The sequence below is a fragment of the Girardinichthys multiradiatus genome, chromosome 15 (genome assembly GCF_021462225.1).
Source record: "Girardinichthys multiradiatus isolate DD_20200921_A chromosome 15, DD_fGirMul_XY1, whole genome shotgun sequence".
NCBI classification, from domain to species: Eukaryota; Metazoa; Chordata; class Actinopteri; order Cyprinodontiformes; family Goodeidae; genus Girardinichthys; species Girardinichthys multiradiatus.
In genome coordinates this window covers 3,722,147-3,738,711 of record NC_061808.1, presented here as the reverse complement: position 1 = coordinate 3,738,711, position 16,565 = coordinate 3,722,147, and the positions used below count along the sequence as shown (strand labels likewise).

The following is a 16,565-nucleotide window of genomic DNA, read 5'->3' as shown; positions in this document are numbered from 1 at the left end:
CAGTTTTTCCAGCTTACAAAAACCTGTTTGACTCCCTTGACCGTACGTCGTTTTAATATTTTTTCCACATGATACATCTTGTCGTTAAATATTTTTACTTTTTGAAGTTCCTCAGCGTAAAAGGAACCTTCGATAGGTTCTCCATCCAAATCTTTGAGTTTGTATACAGGAGGAGAACGGGGTATCCGGTCATACACTGTAAACACTTCATCCGTAAAACTCTGTTCGTATTTTTTGTCAAACACTCCACGGACCTTGGATATTCTGACAAGATCCCCTTGTTTAAACGTTGTCACTGAGTCCTTGCAATATCTGTTGGACTTGACATCATACAGATTCTGAAACACTTGAAAGGCATTTTCTGGGGTCACTTCCATAGGGCTCATTTTAATGCTGGAGTGGTAGGAATGGTTGTAGCTTCTAGCTAGGTTTTGCAGTACATCGACGTACCGCCGGGTATTGTTAGCTGTAAAATATCTCCACATCCTTGTTTTTAATGTGCGGTTAAATCTCTCGACCACTGAAGCTTTTGCTTCACTCGCTGTGGCAAAATGTTCAATACCGTGTTTCTCCATTAAAACCTTAAATTTCTTGTTAAAAAATTCTTTACCGGCATCAGTCTGAAGTTTTTTGGGGGTCTGACTTTCTGTAAAAACTGATTCAAATGCCTTTACCACCTCAGCGGCTGTTTTCCTCTTCAAAACTCGTACATACGCCCTTTTTGAAAAGATGTCAATGACTGTTAATAAATAATTATAACCATCATTTTCCATGGCCAGAGCTTGCATGTCACAGAGATCAGCCTGGAACTGCCTCAATGGTCTGGTGACAAAAACTCTGTTTCTCGGGAACTTTATTCTTGCAGGTTTATGTAGAGTATAGGTATCTTCTCCTGATAAAAAATCTTTAACTTTTTCAACCGCAACCTTCTTTCCCGTTTCATCTTGCATAACCCTCCTCAGCCTATCTACACCCCCAAAACTTCCCGGATTTGAAGGGCTATAATATACTTTCTTCATCAGCCGTCTTCCTGCCATCTCTGCCTTATGCTCACTCTGCCGATTACTTGTTAAATAATGAGAAAAAACACACAGGAGGGTAGATTTATCCTTATTTTTTTTAATTTTTGTATTTAATATAAACAAAAAAAAAAAAACAGAAAACAAAATCAGATAAAAATGCAGATGAATTCAAACACTACTAGCTTTTAAACAACACTTTTGGGAAAGGTTACTATGTTCCTACTTTAATTGTATTTAATAGTAAAAAGAAAAAAGAAGAAAAATCATATAATGCAGATTAACTAAAGTACTGGAATACTAAAAAAAAAAAAATGATACAACAACAAGTCATCAAACATGTGAGATCAGTTTGTCAGTCCATAGCACTCTGAAACAGAGTTAAGTTGTTTGAGATGTTTCTCATCGACCATGCGATCATAAACGTGCGCTATTGCACTGTGGATGCCTTGTACCGATTTCAGTTCATATAAAACCGTCTTGGCAATCGTCTTCACTCTGAAGTCATCCGCTTGTATGCGTCGAAGTACCAGAAGATTCTGAATAGCAGGAACGAGTTTGGGGGTTACGAGTCGTCGTACGATGCGTTGAAAGTTGACTTGGTAATAATCCTCCCCCAGTACCTCCAGGCAATGGTGTTGACGCTGGCTCGGGTGGTTCGTTATACATCCATAGCAGGTTTCTCTGAGATAGTTCAAAGAGGTTATGTTGAATAAATGAAGTATCGCTGTTTTCACCGTATTGATGAGGGTGGTTGAGAACCAACCGTCAATTTCGTCCTCCTGGTTACTCTCATCCTCTGCTGAAGGCTGAGGGTCCTCCATCGGTCCCAGGGTTTGTGTAGGGGCTTCGGTAGAGGGTGAGTAGCCGGTGGCTACCTCCTCCTCCACAACCACCTTCATGTCTTCAGGCAGGACATTCGCGTCTACAGACTCAGCCATGAATAGCGGCTATGGTGAGCAGAGGTCTGGAGAAAGCGGTAGATATTTCATGTTGTATCCTGTAGGTGATGCAGGACTGAAGTGGTTCTCTGAGAATGAGGATGTTGAGGTGGATGGTGAGAAGAGGTCAGGGGAAGGCAGATGATATGGTCCAATGTTGAAGCTTTCATCGTGCTCAGGAGAGAAGTGGATCTCTGCTCGGTGGTTGTAGAGATCCCTGTATGGTGTCGGTCCACTCATTCTCATGATACGATTCTCAGTGTCTGTGAGCTTGCAGTTATCCCCCCCGTATATATATCATAGGAAGGGGCGTGTCCTCAGAAGAGGGTTCGTTCTAAACGTAAAACAGGAAACGTCAGCGTTTTTTTCACTGACATGACATCGATCCAACTTCGTGACTTTTGGAAAAGGTCGGAAAGACGATGTCCAATTTCACTCATCTTCTCTGCCCAAGCTTCAAACGGCAGAGCCAGCATTGTCTTGAATACGCCGCAGTCTTGATTGAAAGCCTCCAACACAAACAGATCTGAGGGACTCGTCCGGTTGTTCCTGTGTCTGCTTGCCCGAAAAGACCAGCGGCCATTTGCTGTGGTTTTTGACCCCCACACTGCGCTAAAGAGAGGTTCTCTCTCAGCTATTTCAACATCGGATGGTATATGAAACATTCTCGCCCGTTTTACAGGTCTAGGAGACAGTTCATTTTCTTCTTCTTCTTCCTCCCTCTCCTGCCTTGAGACTGTTTCAGGGCTATCATTAAGGTGCGGGATTGCAAGCTTTAACACAGCCCAGTCGCTGTGGGTGAGTGTACACAGAGCCAGTGATCCATTAAATACCTCATCTTGATCCAATTGATACAGGCAAAGCTCTCCTATTTCATACATGAAAATATAACCCCAGCTGCCAACCAGGCCATATGGCTCCAAAGACCATTCTTCCTGCAGAGTGTCGAACGGGGGTCTTTGTACCCTGCAGATGTAGTATGTTGATTTCTTAGGAGCATTCAATTCACGGGATGAATACTGGTAGACGGTCACTGGGGTTTCGCACAGAACTGACATACCTCTTGGCCGAACCGAGGTCTGATTTTCAACCATGGTTGTTGAAGTTGATGTTGGATCCTCATCATCGGTAGAGTATGTCATGACGGGAATTCCGATAGGTATCTCCGTTGAGGAAGTATATGATGCAGTTGCTTGTTCATCATCGATAGGTATCTCCGTTGAGGAAGTATATGATGCAGTTGCTTGTTCATCATCATCATCATCTTGGCACGCGTTGCGTTTCTCCTCCGCTTGACGATAAACTCTCTTAACTCTAGCCATTGTTGAACGGGTGTTCTTTTTTCCAACGAATGCTGCATGTAAAGTGCAGAGTTTTATCTCTGTATTTAAAGTAAACACTAAAGCACGCCCTATTGTTTTCATTGGGTTATTCAAGGTTTAACGATGCTTACAAACACACCCCCTCTATTTTTAATTGGTGCTGATGCCAAACAGTTTCCGATAATACCATATTTGTCTTGTTCTATTTGTAACAAACACACCCCTGTGTTTTAATTGACTCATTTAAGGTATTGCCCCTAATGACGACAACCAATCAGCAACCACGGTTACGCCCCCTTGGACACACCACCTGCTTGACCACGTGACCTCCTGCCCACATGGCAACCACATGGCGCCCACATGGCGCCAACCGGAAATCCCGCCCTCACCGGAAGTCCCGCCCACCTGTCAAAATGTTTGATGAAAGGGTGTACTTAAATTCTCTGTAACTCCATGTTCTCTGTTTCACTTTTCTTAATATCTCCATCATCAAATCATCTAGTTTATTGTCATTTAACTTCATCCCATTTGCATTATTATCAGGAAATGAAATTTTTCTGGGACTCTCCAGCAATTCCTTGAGTTTTCTGTACCTGCACAGTCAGATTCAAACTGGGAGGACATGTATTCACACCCAGTCAGTTCATGTTTGCTGAGAGTTTTTGTATGAACAGTTTACTGGAATTTCTGCTCAGAATTTGTATCTATCCCCTTTCTGTTTGGTACCATCCATTTCTCTATAAAGTCTGTCTGACCAACTGGAATCTTAACATTCATATTTTTGGTCCTCCACCTTGACTTCAGAGATTGCCTTCTGATGTCATCCCGCATTTAGGTTTCATTTAATATTTAAGAAATTTTCTTTTACCCCTAAATGGGACAAATTTAGGTATAAACCACAAAGCTGTGGTGGAAACTTGGTTCTGGGGCAACAATCCAGAGCACAGCACCAACTGTAACCCTCTCTAATCTCAGTTTATAGTTGCAGATACATTCATTTAAATTATTGGGATTTTCTATTTTTTTAAGATTTTGTGAAACTTTTACAATTTGTCCCATGATTCAAAATATCTGAGCAGGAATTTTAGTTTTTACAAAATGCATTTTATTAAAAAACCTGGACATCAGAAATATCTTCTATTTCTGTCAGGAGGAGTGAGGTTGTTGCAGGACCAGAGTGCATGCAAGAGCCAAGAAGCAGCATGGTGAGTAGATAAATGCTTGTAACGATAAGAACAGGTAAACTTACAGGTGTAAGCAGGACAAGAAAAACACACACATGTCTAAGAACATGGAGCAGGTAGTAGCCAGGAGGAACCAGAGGAGAACAATGAAAACCAGAGAATATAATCATTCAGGTAAGGTGGAGAATGGACCAATGAACACTGGGAGCTAACCAGGGGGAAGCAGGAGCAGCTGGTGGAAGAGGGAATGCAGGCAACTAAAGGAGGGTGGCTAATTAACACAGACGAGCAGAAATCTAGGGAAATAACAAAACATATAAGTGAACAGAAATAAGTCAACAATAGGAGTACCTAAAGAACAGAAACAGAAAGGAAACAGATCTACAAGGAAATACAAACTAAAACATCTAACACAGGAATCTAATAAACATGAAAGAACTGAAATAAACCAAATAAAGAACACGACAGTGCAGAGAAAGTAAACAGAACCCAAACTGAAAAGCCCAAACACAGGCAGATTATGACAATTTCTCTTTCAGTCATGAAGCATGACAAGTTTTATTTCCCTCATTTTACCTTCGTTTAACAAGAGTTTCTGAAAACACATGTAGAAAAGATTTTACTGCCACTGATGACACATTTAACACTGAAAATAGCATCTACTTGTATTTTTGCAGCAAAAACTAGACAGAGGAATAAACTGAGGGTTACAAGTGTCAGACATCTTCAGAAGTTGACAAACGGGAAAACGAGCTGTCCACAGCTTTGCTTTGTTGGACATTTAATGTTTCTTTACAAAGGAAACCTCAGAGCTGCATAGAGAGGAAGGTTTTATTAAACTGTTATGAACACAGTCTAAATAAATAGTTCACCTAGCCAACAAGATGAAATATATATTTGCCATGTAGGAAATGTTTTGCTGTCGCCATTTTGTTTTCTGGTCATTAAAGTTAGTTGTTTTTAACTCACATTGATGTCTTTCAGTGGCTTTTAGCTTCCTGGAAGATGACAGACATACTTTTGATTACCAATACATTTTCTGAAGCAGGTTCTGTTGATTGTGAAGTGGCTTACCTCTGGTTCTGGTGGAAACAACAGCAATAATACTAATCATCAGGATAAGTCCTGTGATGCGCAGAATCAGCAAGATGTAGCTCAGAGGGGGCCAGTCTGTGGAATCTGAACAACATTTTAAATAAATTCAGCCTTCATACCTTTTGGAAATTCACATAATTGCCCAGGGTTAACAGTAGCATAGCTTATGCTTGGAATATAATGTACATCTATTACTTACCTGAGAAGACAGGTGTGTAGTGAACCTCTGTCTTGACCTTGTCTGCCAAAACAAACTGGCAGGTGTATCTTCTGTAGTTGCCCATTAGGAGATTCATGGTGAGGACAGAAATGCAGCTTTTGTCTCCCTTCAGCCCAACTCTGTTTTCTAGCAGCAAATGTCCTGTTTCTTTCACCCAGAGGATGCTGCCCTCTAGGCATGAAGAGAGGTCAGTGCACTTCAGAGAGCAGTTTAAATCCAATATTTTATCCTGTTTACACTCAACCTCTGGTGGAGATGGAGAAACTGAAACAAGGACAGAGAAACTTTATTTTTATTTTCCTGTTTTCACAGGAAAGAATCCCTCACGAAGAAAAAAATATTGAGGCACGTGACGTCGCCCGGTACGGCGGAGCCGGGGTCCCACCCTGGAGCCGGGCCTGGGGTCGGGACTCGTCGGAGAGCGCCTGGTGGCCGGGTTGCTCCTCGCGGGACCCGGCTGGGCCAAGCCCGAATGAGAGACGCGAGGCCACCCCCCAGTGGGCCCACCACCTGCAGGGGGAACCGTGAGGGACCGGTGCAAAGAGGATTGGGTGGCGGACGAAGGTGGAGACCTCAGCGGCCCGATCCCCGGATGCTTAGGCTGGCTCTAGGGACGTGGAATGTCACCTTGCTGGGGGGGAAGGAGCCTGAGCTTGTGCGGGAGGTCAAGCGATATCGACTAGAAATAGTCGGGCTTGCCTCCACGCACAGCGTGGGCTCTGGAACCCATCTCCTTGAGAGGGGCTGGACTCTGTTCTACTCTGGAGTGGCCCACGGGGAGAGGCGGTGGGCTGGTGTGGGTTTGCTTGTTGCCCCCCAGCTCAGCCGTCTCGTGTTGGGGTTTACCCCAGTGGATGAGAGGGTCGTATCCCTGCGCCTTCAGGTTGGGGAGAGGTCTCTGACTATCATTTCAGCCTACGGGCCGAGTGGCAGTGCGGAGTACCCGGCCTTCTTGGCGTCTCTGTCGGGGGTGCTGGATAGTGCCCCTCCCGGGGACTCCATTATTCTGCTGGGGGACTTCAACGCCCACGTGGGGAATGACAGTGACACCTGGGGAGGCGTGATCGGGAGGAATGGCCTCCCCGATCTGAATCCGAGTGGTGTTTTGTTATTGGACTTCTGTGCTAGTCAGGGTTTGTCCATAACGAACACCATGTTCAAACATAAGGGTGTCCATCATCAGTGGACTTGGCACCAGGACACCCTAGGCAGGAGGTCGATGATCGACTTTGTTGTCGTATCATCAGATCTTCGGCCGCATGTTTTGGACACTCGGGTGAAGAGAGGGGCTGAGCTGTCCACTGATCATCACCTGGTGGTGAGTTGGATCCGCTGGAGGAGGAGAAAGCCAGTCAGACTTGGCAGGCCCAAGCGCATAGTGAGGGTCTGCTGGGAACGTCTGGCGGAGCCCTCGGCCAGGGATGTATTCAACTCCCACCTCCGAGAGAGCTTCGACCAGATCCCGGGGGATGTTGGAGACATAGAGTCCGAGTGGACCATGTTCTCCGCATCTATTGTCGATGCTGCTGCCCGTAGCTGTGGCCGTAAGGTCTGTGGTGCCTGTCGCGGCGGCAATCCCAGAACTCGGTGGTGGACACCGGCAGTAAGGGATGCTGTTAAGCTGCAGAAGGAGTCCTATCGGCTGTGGTTGGCTTGTGGGACTCCTGAGGCGTCTGACGGGTACCGTGAGGCCAAGCGTGCTGCGGCCAGGGCTGTGGCAGAGGCAAAAACACGGGCCTGGGAGGAGTTCGGTGAGGCCATGGAGAAGGACTACCGGTTGGCCTCGAAGCGATTCTGGCAAACCGTCCGTCGCCTCAGGAGGGGAAAGCAGTGCTTCGCCAACACTGTTTATAGTGGGGGCGGGAGACTGCTGACCTCGACTGAGGACATTATCGGGCGGTGGAAGGAGTACTCAATCCTGCCATCACGCATTCCGTGGTGGAAACAGAGGCTGGGGACTCGGGGTTGGACTCTTTCATCACCCAGGCTGAAGTCACCGAGGTGGTTAAAAAGCTCCGCGGTGGCAAGGCTTCGGTGGTGGATGAGATCCGCCCTGAGAACCTCAAGTCTCTGGATGTTGTAGGGCTGTCATGGTTGACACGTCTCTTCAACATTGCGTGGCGGTCGGGGACAGTGCCTCTGGACTGGCAGACCGGGGTGGTGGTCCCCCTTCATAAGAAGGGGGACCGGAGGGTGTGTTCCAACTACAGGGGGATCACACTCCTCAGCCTCCATGGTAAGGCCTACGCCAGGGTATTGGAGAGGAGAGTCCGACCGATAGTCGAACCTCGGCTTCAGGAGGAGCAGTGTGGTTTTCGTCCCGGCCGTGGAACACTGGACCAGCTCTATACCCTCTACAGGGTGCTCGAGGGTTCATGGGAGTTTGCCCAACCGGTTCACATGTGTTTTGTGGACCTGGAGAAAGCATTCGACTGTCCCTCGTGATGCCCTGTGGGGGGTGCTCCAGGAGTATGGAATCGGGGGCCCTTTACTAGGGGCCATCCGGTCCCTGTACGAGCGGAGCAGGAGTTTGGTCCGCATTGCCGGCACTAAGTCGGACCTGTTCCCGGTGCATGTTGGACTCCGGCAGGGCTGCCCTTTGTCACCGGTCCTGTTCATAACTTTTATGGACAGGATTTCTAGACGCAGCCAAGGGCCGGAGGGGGTCGGGTTTGGGGACCAGTGGATTTCGTCTCTTCTTTTTGCAGATGACGTGGTCCTGCTGGCCCCCTCTAGCCAAGACCTACAGCATGCGCTGTGGCGGTTCGCAGCCGAGTGTGAAGCGGCTGGGATGAGGATCAGCTCCTCCAAGTCCGAGGCCATGGCACTCGACTGGAAAAGGGTGGCTTGTCCTCTTCAGGTTGGAGGGGAGTTCCTGCCTCAAGTGGAGGAGTTTAAGTATCTCGGGGTCTTGTTCACGAGTGAGGGAAGAATGGAGCGGGAGATCGACAGACGGATCGGTGCGGCTGCCACAGTAATGGGGGCGCTGAGCCGAAAAGCAAAGCTCTCAATTTACTGGTCAGTGTACGTTCCTACCCTCACTTATGGCCATGAACTTTGGGTCATGACCGAAAGAACGAGATCCCGGATACAAGCGGCTGAAATGAGCTTCCTCCGTAGGGTGGCCGGGCACTCCCTTAGAGATAGGGTGAGGAGCTCGGCCATCCGGGAGGGGCTCAGAGTAGAGCCGCTGCTCCTCCACATCGAGAGGAGCCAGTTGAGGTGGCTCGGGCATCTATACCGGATGCCTCCTGGACGCCTTCCTTGGGAGGTGTTCCAGGCACGTCCCACCGGGAGGAGGCCCAGGGGACGGCCCAGGACACGCTGGAGGGACTATGTCTCTCGGCTGGCCTGGGAACGCCTTGGGCTCCCCCTGGAGGAACTGGAGGAGGTGTCTGGAGAGAGGGACGTCTGGGCGTCTCTGTTGAGTCTGCTGCCCCCGCGACCCGGTCCCGGATAAAGCAGAAGACGACGAGTACGAGTACGAGTGTTTTCACAGGTTAGACATTTTCAGTGAACTTTCAAAGACAGACTAATGAAAATAAAATCAAGGTTCAATTTCAAACAGCTCTCCGGTTTAACAGCCAAGACTCTCCCAAAAGACAAACACTGCTGTGATTTTGCCAGATATGTCTTAGTCAAGACTAAAGTCTCTAACAACTAAAATAAATATTCTTTCATTAAATGCATGACTATAAGTCACCTCCAACTCTGCATCACTGTAGGTTAGGAATCCAAACCTGGACTGTTTGTCCTTAGGCCTAAAATACTGCATAAACATTTGATAATTATCTTTTAATATTTAATTCACTATTAAAAAAAACCTGGTTGATTTACATCATTTAGAAAAATATTCAAATGTAATATTTACCTAATTAGAAATATAATAAGCCATTTATTCCCTTAGAAAAATAATAAAAAGATTAAAACCTGTTAGCGTTGGATGAAACATGACAGTAAAACATCACCTGTCAGGGTTGCAATCTGCAGCTCACATACTGGCTTCTTTTCACTCTCCTTACATTAGACTATGACTGTTCAGACTGGAGTCTCAGACCTGGCTGTTACCACCTCCATCCTGATAGTAGCCGGATCCAGGGAAGCAGCAAAAGCAGGAGGAGCACACGATCGAGGCTCCAGTTTCTGAAGGTTTAGTCCTTGGTACCTCTGGAAAACAGGGCTGGAGACCAGTGGTCAGGATGTCCAATCCAGACCAAAAAAAGGCACCCACCAGGAGTCTCTGAGGTATCGAAAGCACCATGAAGCAAAGACTGACTAACTAACAAAACAACTTTAAACAACTTAAACCACCAATAAAGTGTCCTTGGTTTCAGGTTTCCTTGTAGTGCCTAAACAAAATGCCCAAATGCAGCAGATTTTGCCATTTTAAATGTAAAAACTAGTGATGTGTCCATTGTTCCAATGCTTTGAAACGAGTCCAGTCAGTTTTTTTTGTGTAGCGCTGATCGAGGCTTGTGTCAATGACGTGTGGTGACCTTCGAGGCCTTGAGAGGTCATACCACATGACGTGACTCCAGAAATGCTTCGCTGGTTTGTGCGTGATTCTTAGTATAAGGGACAGAAAATGCTGCGGACTCCCCTTCACATTTAATTGTATTAGGATCTTACTGTTTGCGTTAGCAAACTAATTGAGCGTCTTTTTTTGCTTTTGAATCAACTAGAAAGAAGTTAGTATTGGAACGGATAAAAAAATGTTTATTACAACTTGTATAAAATTGCTTTTGCTTTTATTTCTCACCAGCTTCATCTGTGCCCTGTGAATGTGACGTATTTTCTAAACCAGGTGAAATCACTTTGCGCTGGTGTTCTTTGGTGGAATAATGGGTAAGATTTGGTGCTTTCACCTCCATTGTCTGGGTTTAATTCCCAGTTTGGGAATATTGCTTTAAGTCTATTTTGGAAAAGAAAGTTATGATCTTAGGGAGGCTTTAGCTGGTTAAATAAACATCATTAATATAAGTATAAGTAACATAAGCAAATTCACATCACAACTGTCTGTCATATTTTATTTTTCCACTTTTACTTCCGATCCAGCCATTGTATCATTAAGACAGATTAATGTCATACTGAGACCATGTTCAGAATTTATTGGCATCAGAAACACCATTTATTTATTTATTCAATTTAAAGCTTTACACAAGAAATTCATTACATTTACTGTCCACTTGGTGGCACAGTAGAGCAAATGAGTCATCAGTTGAGTCAAGCAATTGAATGGAAACCTGAGAGCTTAAAGAGGCTTCATCTCGGCATCACTAGCATTGAGTAGCAAGACTCAACATTACAGTTACATCAGAAGTCCAGACGTCTCATTTATAAAACACTGTGTAGGAGCTATACTAAAAGTGTATGTATGCCCAAAGGCTGAAAGTGCTGTACGGCAAAATAAAGACAAAGTTAGAAAATCGTCCCAACGCACACCAGCAAGTGGTTACTTAATGCTTGACTGTTGGCTTAATCTATTTACCATTATATTTATATTTCCACACAGTCATTTCTGTTTGGAGCAATTTGTTAGGTTATGTTAAAAATGTGAAATTATTCAATAGTAATTTCTTACCATATCATCAGAGTCCTCCTCTTCCCAAATGATAACAATCACACAGCTGAATGTCTTTAATATAATCAGAAAGGTGTTTGTACCTTTCAGATGGTGCGTTCAAAACCTCAGGACATTATAGTACAGCTCCATCACACTTTGGCTCCCAGTAACACATAAAATAAAGCTGACATATTAAAGTATCACCAGTAGAGGGAAGCAAAGTAAACTTGAAGCTATCAGAATCTTGTTGTGCTAAAGCCTCTTTATTGACTTATTGTTTATCTTCACTATTTTAGATTAAACTTTGTTGCTGTTGGTGGGTCTGTGGTGCCTTCACTTCTTTAAGCATACTTTAAAAGCCACGATGTTTCACAGCTTTGGTAACAGGAGGAGGCTGCAGATATGGGGTATAATCTCAGTTTTACATCTTGGTCCAGGTCCCAATGTCTTAGAGTTATATCAAAACCAGTTCTGTTTTACCATGAATTGGGGTTTGGTTTGGTTGCACAGTCAGGTTTACTATGCAGGTGATTATAGTTTGTATTACTACATACAGATGCTCACAATGTGGCCTCAAATGTAATCTCAAATGACCAGAAATAAAGTCTTTGCAGAGTCCAGCAACTATGAGCAAGATTATATTTGTGGACTCATCATGCAAAATTAAGTGTTTTATTTACAGCTTTCATATATTACAGGTTTTACAAACTAGTTCCGAACAAAATAAAACCGCTAAAATAAACCTCCAAAACAATATTTAATGACATTCTAGTTCAAATAGATTAGTTTTTAGGTGTTTATAAAAATAAACTACTGAGTCCACAGATCTCAGGCACTGAGGGAGACAGGTCCACAGTTTGGATGTCTCTGTCTGTTACAGCTCTCCTTCAGCTTCCAGATTGTTTCCTGCACAGCCAGTGACCTGAAGCATGGAGAGGCTTGTCTATGTAGAACTCCTTAAGTCAAAACCAAGATCTTCAAAGTGGACTCTGAAGGTAATGCACCAGCTTCTCAATACCAGTAAATATTCATGTTGCACCTTTTTATTTCAGTATCTGCAATCAACATTTTTCACAAATTGTCAAAATAAGGTGAGATCTTTCCATGTAATCCATGCAACATTTAGTAACTGCTCACAGTTAACTCCATAAAAGTTACAATAAATATCCTTATATCCTTATGTGTAATCCATGCATTGATTATTAAAACACACAGTTGAAGCAGTGAGGAGTGAAACAAGCATGTTCTCATATTCTGGAGCTGAGAGACTGGAGAGGCCTGTGTGGAGCCACATATTATTTGTCTTATCTTTTGCAAAATATAAACAAGTATATCCAACGAAATGTATGATGATTTTACATTCTTTCACATGTATTGAATAAAATTAGTAGTCTTTGATTAACAAGTTAAAAGATGTATGATTGAAATGTGGTTAAGAACTGAGAATTAGAGGAAAAACATTAAGGTTTGACATTCTCAATCAGCTATATATGAAATAAATATAACATTAATCATTTGTAAAGCATGAATAAAAAGAATGAAGTGATGGTTTTGCAACAGTGTTTTAAAGTGAATGCTGAAAGCTGAAGAATGAAATGTGTAATACTGTGTAAAGTTTAAAACTGAGCAGATTAGGAAAGAACTGGAGGATGACAAGGAGGGACAAGAGCCAGCTGCATGCTGACAGCGACGGGAGGATGCGACTACAGACCAGCGTGGCTATTATTGGCATCTCCAAGGCTGAGAAGCAGAATCAGTAGGTCACAGTGACCATGACTAAAGTATTGAGCAATAATCAAGAAGCTGAGCTGAAAAGGTTGCGCAATAACTGAGAAGCCTAATAAGGGCCTGACCGGTGAAGGCATCAAGCGCTATAAAAACAATGCTGAGAGCAGAAATGGGGTTGTTTCCTCACAGAAGACCAGCGAACAAGTTCGGAAGGAGAAAATAAGCTTGGATGGAAAAGGAACAGAGACACAGCCCAACTGATCGACTGCATTAAAAAAGAGGATCAACCCGTGAGCCCAGAAAGGACTGTGCCTCAAAATTAAGAATCTGATTTCATCTAAAGCCTTTTTATCCAGACAACAGAAGAGAACTTGATCGGTGAACAGCTGATTACTCTAAGTTTCAGGCTTCTGGAAGTCCTGAATTAACCTCATTTATGTCTCAGGGTTTCCTTCGACTCTTCAGCCTCTGGAAACTACTGTCTTCGGAGACAAATAACAATAAAGATCCTGTTTAACCATCAAAGCCTGGAGCATCAGTGCCTGCCACTTAAAGGAAGAAAACTGAAGATTAAGTCGTATTCCCTTCAAGAAACCACTCGTTGTTACCAGAAGAATCTTCTCCATCAGGTTCATGGATGAGCCTCCGTCTTCAAAGCTTCTCCAAACTCACTAGTTTCAGCATCAGGGAAAGACAGGTTGAGTTGATTGATTCATTTCTATTATTGAAATTATTTTGTGTTGCCGAATTTAAGCTGTTACTGACTCCTGCAAAAGCGTTACTAATTAAAGAAAGCATATAAAATTCTAGTTAAATCGTGGACATTCAATTATTTGAGTCACCGTACTGTTGGTTTTTCATTGGTGGTAAAAAGTCTTGTTGCCTGGTTCTAAGATATTTTAGGAGGTTTTTATAGGTTGCCTTAGTCAAGTTTGTTAAAACAGCGCCCTTGGGGCTCGTGCTGAGCTACTAAAATTAACCTAGCCTATATACCAAGAGCCAGTTGTACATTACGGAATGAGCAGCCGTGAACAAAAGTGACTGTCGAAGGTGTGGATGACTGAGAGGCTACTCAGTCGCCTGGACCTCCAGTTGAAGAAGGGCGAGACTTTTGGATGAAGGCTGTCAGAGGCTAGGCGAGTCATTTCCCGACACCAGCTTAAACAGAACTTTCAGTAAACCTGCTCAGTAAGACCTTTCAGGTTTAGGGAAGTCCGGACCCGTTGGATGGAGAGCTGGATTGAGCAATCCCTTTAGATATGGGGAAGTAGGAGGGAGGGGTTAGCTCATCGGACAACGAAAAAAATATAACAAAGCTCTATCATAACGATTATGAACACCTAAATTCAACTGAAAAAAAAAGTGCAATACCCAACGGTTCACTTCCTGTAAACAGGTTTATTAAAAGACGGGGGTGTGATGAGACGTCTTATTTCCCTAATTGGTTAATTGTGACTTAGTGATGTAGCTGTAGAGACCGCTGGGATCGATGTCCGCCTCTCTCTTCTTTTTAGTCCTGACAGCAGAATAAGTCAGTGTCTTCATCCTGTTAGACCTGCAGCACACAAACCACAAACTGTTTCAGTTCCATTAGAAAGAGTTTCCACTTGTAGGTATGTGGTCGTTTAACATATTTTCAAACCGTGTGCAAAATGTAAGACACAGTTTAGTCTGACCCACATTAACGTGATTTTAATGGTTTAAGATGTTGAAGTAAAATAACACTCCTTTGCAAATATAGGGAGAAATTGGAATCATTCTATGTTACATTTAATAATGTCAAGTAAAAAGATGAATTCACTCAATCTTCTATCAGCAGCTTAGATTAAATTTGTATCATTTTTTAATGTCACAAAATCAAACAACAAGCAAATTTAAATATGGGACTGTTATACAATTGCAACCTTACCTTTATATTCCGAGAGGTTTTGCGTTTAAAATAATCAACATTGGCATAGGTCTGGTTGGACTCCACATCATCCTGAGAACAAATGGATAGTAGATAAATATACTAGTGGGGTGCTACATCATTTTGTCTCTTATTTTATTTACCTTGGATTGTCTCATCAGGATACATTATGTCTTCTACCAAGGAGTCTACAGAGCAACATGCTGGACAGCTGGCTGCTATGACCACAGTTCATACTGGGCAGATTCTTGTGATATGGCCTCAATGAGGACCTGTTCTAACTGCATTCATTTGTCCAGGCAGTTTGGTCTACGTTCTAAAACACAGCGTGAAAGTGAACCAAACCAACCAAACAAAGGTTTAATGTTTTTTAGCAGTCCCCACCCTATCAAATCGAGTTTTCTGGACTTGTAGTTTGCAAAGTTGGCTCTAAAAGAAGCAAAACACTGATGGAACAATGTCCTTTAGATAGATGAGGCCAAAGTAGAGAGGTTTGCACAGTATCATGTCTGGAGACATCGTATGACCACAAACACCTCATTCCAACTGTCAAGCACAGTGGTGGAGGACTGATAATATGGGCTTGTTTCAGAGGTGTCCTCAAAGAATACTGGACAGTTTACAGCTATTGAGCCAACCATGACCTCGTCTGTGTACCAGAGTATCCTAGGGTCAGATGTGAGGTCATCTGTCTAAAGCTCAAGCTACAGTCAATCTGGGTCATGTGACACTATCGGTCCATGGAGGTCATGGAATGACCCAAGTTCCCACAATGGGTAGACAGAAGGTAGGGAACAGTTGGGAATTTGAAACTTGAACTGGTTATTAAAATGTTACTAAAAACTATACAGTTTTAACATTTTACAATTACTAGCCAGAAATGATGGTCAGAGGATGGAGAAGACTTTGAATAAAAAGTTCAGGCAGGTAGTTGAACCTGGGACCTGTCCTGTCAAAGTCTCTCAGCTTCTGTACACAGTTGTGTCTGGTCTTCCTACAGAGCTGCGCACCAAACGTTACATTTCACACTGACATTAACACCTAAGTATTTTAAGTCAAGAACACAGCGTACGCTTCTATCATGAACTGTATATTGTAGCTAAATGTGTGATGACTGAAAACTAAGTGTTATCATTTTTCATTGGCTGACAAGTTTAGAAAAGAGGAAGCATCTGCATTTATTTCCTGTCATTTTACATTTCATGAGCAGCAAACATGATGCAGAAGTATCAGAACTGTTTTAATGTTCAAATGTAGTCACCATCTTCCAACCATTCTTAAACATATGAAAATAAATTCCTTTGCAGTCTGATAACTCTATAGAAAATGTATTTGAGTGTGTCAATACTCACATAGTCACAACTTTCATGGATTGAATCTTGATTTCCTGAAACAGAAGAAAAGAAATCATAATAAATTTTTACACCAGACATCTGCTATTTTGAACTACTATGAGTGCACTGCACTGTGGTAACTATGGAAACAGTTCTTCCTTATTCTGAGAAAAGTCTTTCACTTGTGTTAGATGTAAAAACAGACATGAGCATGGACATGAACATGGATTATTTCAGGACAGTTTCTGCA

The 16,565-nt window shown here is 43.5% G+C and overlaps 1 protein-coding gene and 2 long non-coding RNA genes across 6 annotated transcripts in view; all 3 read right to left on the bottom strand.

The window, feature by feature from the left end:
• The window catches only part of LOC124881556, a 157,455-nt gene that overhangs the window by 105,073 nt on the left and 35,817 nt on the right, over positions 1-16,565 (bottom strand). The gene's annotated exons all lie outside the window — the stretch shown is intronic.
• On the bottom strand, positions 5,323-6,040 carry LOC124881559. The gene is made up of 3 exons (XR_007041686.1): positions 5,761-6,040; positions 5,541-5,645; positions 5,323-5,464 (listed from the first exon to the last, which is right to left on the bottom strand). It is a non-coding gene; the product is annotated as an uncharacterized LOC124881559 (long non-coding RNA).
• On the bottom strand, positions 14,439-16,457 carry LOC124881557. Its single transcript, XR_007041684.1, has 3 exons — positions 16,334-16,457; positions 14,982-15,053; positions 14,439-14,627 (listed from the first exon to the last, which is right to left on the bottom strand). It is a non-coding gene; the product is annotated as an uncharacterized LOC124881557 (long non-coding RNA).